This window comes from Saccostrea cucullata, unplaced genomic scaffold (genome assembly GCF_032062105.1).
Source record: "Saccostrea cucullata isolate Sc308-1 unplaced genomic scaffold, CSIRO_AGI_Scuc_v1 ctg2522, whole genome shotgun sequence".
In the NCBI taxonomy this organism is placed as follows: domain Eukaryota; kingdom Metazoa; phylum Mollusca; class Bivalvia; order Ostreida; family Ostreidae; genus Saccostrea; species Saccostrea cuccullata.
Genome location: NW_026933698.1, coordinates 46699 through 53998, shown reverse-complemented (window position 1 = coordinate 53998; position 7300 = coordinate 46699).

Below are 7300 nucleotides of genomic sequence, written 5' to 3'. Positions count from 1 at the left end.
GAATCTCCAATACTTGTAAACATTTATCCCAACCACAGATAGGGACTACAGCCCCGGAGGCTTGGGAGGTTTCAGGACAGTGTTGGACTAGATTGAGATTGTCGTATGGATGGACAATACTAGTACTGATTGACATTGAGTTCTAAATTCTTTTGAATTGAGAAAGCGCGTTGATAGTTAATACAGCTGTTTAAACATCTTTTGATCATTTATATTTTTTTTTTGTCATTGTAAATAACATTTTTTTTTTGGTTCGATCATTTGAGTGAGTGTGCGTGTGTGTGATTGTATGATTTATAAGTTAATTGGATTTTCTTTATTATTATTTTTTTTTGTAAATAAATTCTTGTTTTCTTTGAAGAAATTCTTGTTTTCGATTTAAAAAGAAAGCCTTGCTCATTCCACGTTACATATATATCGCTAAGGTTTTATACTTTGATTTTTGTAGGACCAGTTGTAAAGATAAAGATGTTTATTTATTTATTGGATTATAAAACCCGCTGAACCTTTAACACTGTGTTGTCTTGTGTTTAAATAGTTTAAATATCTTTTATGTAGTGAACCCTTGTTTTCACCAACATAAATAAGTTCACAAAGACAAGACAATATTAAGTAGACAGCATCATAATTATTTAGTTGATGCAAAATTTAAAATTTGAAACAAATTAAATGAAGAGTTATCTCTCTTTTGCTGACAATATCCTTGTACCGACCATAGAATTTTTACGAAGAGCATGTTCTTGCCTATCGAATCAACTGAGATATATATATACACTCCGTATGCAGTTGATAAAGGTATTGCTGCATAAGTAAGGGAATTTGACGATAGATAAGTTAAAGTCATCACGTTTATCATATTGCTTGTTAGATTACCATTGACCATTTTTTTTAAAAGTAAGATATCGAAGTATGAAACAGATGGGTCTCAAGCTCACAAGAATATGTCGTATCTACATAGGAATGGAAATTACCATTGTTTATGGGCAATACTTCGTCGTTATATCAAAATGTCGAGCTGAAGGTCACAACAAGTGTTTTCTTCATTTCACACATAAGAATTTCCACAATTTCTGCTTCATATGAATATAAAAACCTTCATTCAACAGGTTTATTATATAAGTAAAAAAAATGGGTTTCACATTTATTTAATACACACACTGGTGTCAGGTATAATAAATGCTTACAGCGAGGACATTTACCGATTTCTATAAATATTTTCGTATTACACATGCAGCTTCATTTAATGAGTTAAGGGAAAACCGACATAAACATAACTTTAACAAAATTCTCTTCGATCAAATTAAATGCATACATTGACACATTTCAAATCTGTTTGAGAATGATTTATTTTTTCAATGAAACACAGGGACTGACATTAATTTAAAGTTATCTAGTATTCAAAACGGTGCTATTGATTATCTTCTCATCTATTCAGTTACATGAACCATTGAGAAAATAAATTTATATCGATTACGACAGTAGATATTGTATGAATTATCTTCCTTTATACTGTGGTGAAATCAACACTGAAGTAGAATGAAATTTAATTCTGAACTACATTGCATAAACTTACTCTTGATATATGTTCATGTAGCAAATCAGACACAAAAATGTTTACCATACTATTAGGTTTTATAAACTCTGTCTTAATACAAACGATAATTTTCTGTTTATTATTTAAGTCAGTATTAAATTCTATTGCAACACATACCCAAGGTTACATTTTTTTTTTGTTTTCTGTAAATGTTTAAAAAAATCTGAGAAGAAGGTATGGTTTCCATACAAATATGGCTCTGTATTTTTCTAAAAAATGAAACTGGTGTAAAAGATGAAATCTCATGCTTTTTAATTTATTGAAATTCAATGCAGAAAAATCATAGAAGTCATTTTTCTCAAATTTGTTTTTAAATGCTAATTATGACGTCACTAACATGTGCATTTTCCCGTATTTTCTTAAAAAGTTGCAGAAGACACCAATTTTCAATGATATTTTCTTTCAGATAACATTGTCCACTGGCATTGCCCACAAAGATCTTGAGATATGTGATTTGTTATTGAATTCTGCACAAAATATAAAAAAAAATTAACGTGGGCGACGGCTGTGGACACTGTTTTCGAAAGGAAAATCACCCATGAAATGTGCCATTTTGAGGCTTTTGCTGTTGAAAATAGAGAAATGCTTCACACTGATGACGTCAGATTGCAGAATGGTAAATTAAACCTTCATGTCGTATTCCTTCCTGATTTATTTGAATCATTTATTTAACTAATATTTAAACCAGTTTCAAAATTTTTTGATGTTGTTACATTTTTAGGGCGCAATAAAGCTAAAACCATACCTTCTTCTTTGGTTTTTATTATTTCCTTTACAAAAGTGAGGTGTTTTGCTGAAATACATGAATGATTTAATCTTTAATATCAGAATATATATTTCAATGAAATAGATAACTTATTTATAGCAGTACAATTGTTTATTTGCTGACATTTACCAAAATCAAAAGCCACCTTGGAGTGTTTTTGGATGCATATGGTTGAGGATAAAATATATATTGGATATTTAATCAGTCGAATGTCTGTTCTAATGCCAAGTAATGATTATCCTTAAATCATTAAGTCAAATTATCCTAAATCAATAATACAAGTATACGAGAGTTGTTTGAAAAGTTTGACTACAGCTAACACGCGGTATTTAATTTGTCGGCACGGCCAGGTGAGTTATAGGACCGAAAACAGCCAAAAATATGAATTCAATGCTTAAATAAGCCCAGATTTAGCATTATTGTACACCGCTAAAGAAAATAATTTTATTTTTTTTTCACGGTAGGTTCAAATTTGTAATAGAATTAATTATATTGCAATGATTTTTTAGCTATTTTCAAAGAATTCGACCCACAAAATATCTTATTTGGCCCAGCAAATTTGTAAATTATGAAAAGGACATTAGACAATATGTTTTGGGTTATTATCAACCTAGAACATCAATAGATTTCACATGTGCAACAATTTCATCAAAAGCGGATATTACGGTGTCATACTAAATTATAAACCGCAGCATGTTTCGAGGTTTTCCGAAAAAAGGCTCAAATTTTACATAATTAATCGTGGTTTTCACATAGAGCACAGTCGTTACCGCAAAATATTGAAACAGAAAAATAATCATAAATGTTCGAGAAGTAATCTCCAATGAAAATATTTTGCGGTAACGAGTGTGCTCATGTTGAAAAAAAAATAAAATAAAATGTCAACGCGTGTTAAAAAGCTTTGATCAAGAACCACCATATTTGTCTGTGTCTATTACGCAAACTTCAAAGGATCAATTAGAAAGTTGTATAATATTGATTATGAGATTGGATAGACACTCATATCCCACAAGTAAGAAAATGTGAACTGAGGCTCCCACAGACACGTCTGACTGCTGGAATAAATATGATGGTATCAGTCTAAAAAAAAAAAGATTTTTTTAAAAAATGCCGATTTATCGACTTTTTTTCTAAGTAAGATTGATTAACAGGCAAGTGCAACTTTCAAACTTATTATATGTATGAATACCGCAAATACAAACTTTCATGTCAATTATTATTGCTGTTTATGGCTTTGACAAGTAAGGAATTAAGATTTAACACAGGATGAAAATCCACCATTCAGTCGACTGAATGGTGGCTGAATGGCTACTGAATGGTCACTGAAAGGTCACTGAAAAGACCCTTCCCGTGACCTTTCCGTGATCATTCAATTACCATTCAGTCGACTGAATGGCACATACATTTCAGTGACCTTTCCGTGATCATTCCGTTGATTGAATCTTTTTATTGAATAATCGGCTTATTTATTTACCTAAAAATTTTATTTCACTTTTTCCTGGTATAATAGCATTAAATGTGTCTAATTCCGAATTTAAAAAAAATAGGAAAAAAATTAATACAAGAAAAAAAAATTGCTCCCAAGCCCAGAATCGAACCCTGGTCTCCTGCTTAGATGTCCACGACCTTCTCAATTACGCTACGACTTCTTGTTGAGGAACGAGGATTTAAATTCAATTAATTCATAGAAATCGATGGAACAATCAGTTCACCTGTTGTATCGAGGAGCTGCGATGTGTATATATCTTGTATATATTTTGTATATTTTATGTTAATTGCGCGGATTTTGGGGACAGACTAATTAATTACACATCTCCTATCGGGATGATGACAATTATCAGAGACAGGCAACTGTTCCTGTGTCAAAGATTTAAGATCGTTGTAAATTCTTATCTAGAAACTTTGCAGAATGATTTTAATAAAGCAATATCATTTAGAAAGCTAAAATCTCCTATATATTTTTTTTTCTACAAGAGGCATGCACAAACGATTTATTCATTCTTGTAATTAAAAATGAATTTAAAATAATGTCTTTCAAAAAACTAAATATCCTGCAGTTTTGACAATGACATAATTAAGAAACGAAATTGATCAGTAATACTTGCGATTTTTGTTTTCTAAATGTAACTAGAAAATTAAAAATCATTTTGAATAAGTCTCACATATTTTATAAACTTATAATAATTACTTAGACATATTTTAAGGTACCCGAATTTGATCACTATAAGTAAAAAAAACACAATTAAGATTGAATAATAAATCTTTATTCAGAATATTGCTTCCTTGTTAAGGAAAAATATCTGATTATAAAATAATACGCTTGTGAAAAAAACATTGCTAAATTGAGACTTAAATATCACTGAAAGGTGGCCGAAAGGTCACTGAAAGCCGACGGAATGGTAACTGAAAGACGACAAAAAGGTCACTGAAAGTCGACGGAATGGTCACTGAAAGACGACAGAAAGGTCACTGAAAGTCGACGGAAAGGTCACTGAAAGACGACGGAAAGGTCACTAAAAGTTGATGGAAAGGTCACTGAAAGTTGATGGAAAGGCCACTGAAAGTTGACGGAAATGTGTCCGCTGAATGGTGACTGAAAGGTATCTGAAATGTGACTGAAAGGTCACTGAAATGTATGTGCCATTCAGTGGCTGAATTGCCACTGAAAAGTTACTGAAAGCCGCCTTTCAGTTTTAACTGAAAGGTCTTGTTTCTTCCTGTGTAAATTTAAACTTTGTTGTTATCAAGAATCATTAATTCAGTCACTAATTGGTGGGTCATAAGACATCGACTAAATAGATAACACAAACGGTGATAGAAAAAGCAGTCAACTGTTCGCTGAAGACAATAAATGTGGTGAAGAATTTTAAAATTACATTTTCTGAAATAAAAGGGGGAAAACTGATAGGCAATAAAGAAATTAATTTAATTTTGGAGATTCATGAGGTTATGAACTACGACGCTTCACGCCGGCATATTTCATGAAGCGCGTTAGCGCTTCATGATAAATATGCCGGCGTGAAGCCTTGTAGTTCATATACATTATGAATCTTCAAAAAATTAAATTCATTTTTTATATTTACATTATTTCTTTCTGATGACTTGCCTTAACTTTATGCCGTTCAACTGTCATTTTTAAAACAAAACAGTGAGCACTATATTTTTGACGTTTTGACGTCTAGAGCGGTATTATGACGTAACGATGGAGATATTAATGCTTATTTGTGATACATACCTGATGTAGTTCATGAGAAAATATACTGCATTTTATTTTGTTAAGAATCATAGAGGAAATTTATTAGAAATGTAAATATTCACAGATGTGCATGACGTTCCTCGGTGTACGTCATTTATGACGTCATAATAGATGCAATCATAAGTAATCAATGCCAGGGAGAAATGGAAGAAAATTCTTTTTTTTTTTACAGATTTAGTTTTCTGTCGCTTTGTTAAATTCATTTTATGCAAGAAATTATCTATTATTAAAAAAAATAGCACCTCTGTAAACTGGATTCAAAGTAGAACTCGCGTGTTTGCACATCAAATGCACATGTCCGCTATATAGCAAATCCCCACATCGATGCATACATAAACAATACATGTAATTGTATTATATAGTATCACATGAAGCAACAATCGGTTTTTATTTCTATACCTAAACAACATTCATTTCACTACATTATATCCGCGTAGATAATTTTCATGCACTTGCATAAAAACGTGAAAAGTAATTTTACAACTTTCTTCAAAAGCATTATATAATATAGAGAAGTGGTATCAAATTTAAAATTTGTTTGCAGAAACAAGAGCTTAAAATATTTAAAATATACATAAGCATTGGAAGAAAGGGAGGGGGCTTATTGAAAATGTGTGTGTGTGGGGGGGGGGGGGGGTTTTTAAACCAACACAAAAACGTAGGCCCCAATTTTTAATGCCTAATAGCTTTATTATGTATATCTTTGTAAAAAAAAAAACGGAGGGTATAAGCCTATGATATGTGACCCTAGATAAAGTTTATTGTTATTATAATTTGGGTAGGGGTGTTTAAAAAAAGCTGATATAATTTGACAAAAATGAATGAATATTTGTTTACAAATATCAAGAGTTTTATATTTAAAAAAATCCTTAAAGTAAATAACCGTACACTGGTATATAACAAAGCACAAATTATATGTAGTTAACTTATTTTAGATATGTAACACTTAAGGGGAAGGGCTTTAATTTCATTTGAATGCCTTTCTTTTTTACTTTTTTGATTGAATGACTTTAAATGAATTTTTTTAGCCATAAATCCTTGAAAGCTAACTACAAAGAACCTGAATCAAATATATTTTGAGAATGAAAATAAACCAGTCCCATTCTAAATACCTAATAGTGTGAATTTTGCTATTTATTTTCTGCATAAATATACACCCTTCTTTCCAACAACTTCAGAAAACTATAAAATGTCCTTTGGGGAGGGTATAGGGAAAAGGTGGGGTGGGAGACTATGTCTTCCTCTGCATTTTATATCTGAATATCGCTGGATCAACTACTACATACTAGGATTAGTAGTTAATCACTATACGATAGAAGAGGGTCCATGCTTTGCCTTAAATTATACGTTCATTACATACAATTATATCAGCATTAATGGGATCTAGAGGACTGTCTAAAACTAGACATATTATATAATTAATCATTAACCATAAATTATATAATTTACTGGACACGGGTATATTTTCTTCCAAAAAGAAAAAGGAACTTGTCGAAATGTTCGTCCTTTGTATTACCCCCCCCCCCCATCTTTTTTTTATCAAACTGCTTACTACGATATGCACGTGTTTCCGATTTCATTTTTCACTGTCCTCTTATGCTGTCTTTAATTAGTAAGGCCTTTTAAGGGGCTTTTTTCGGGTAAATCAATCTTTCCCTATAAATATTAGTAAAATGTTAATGTC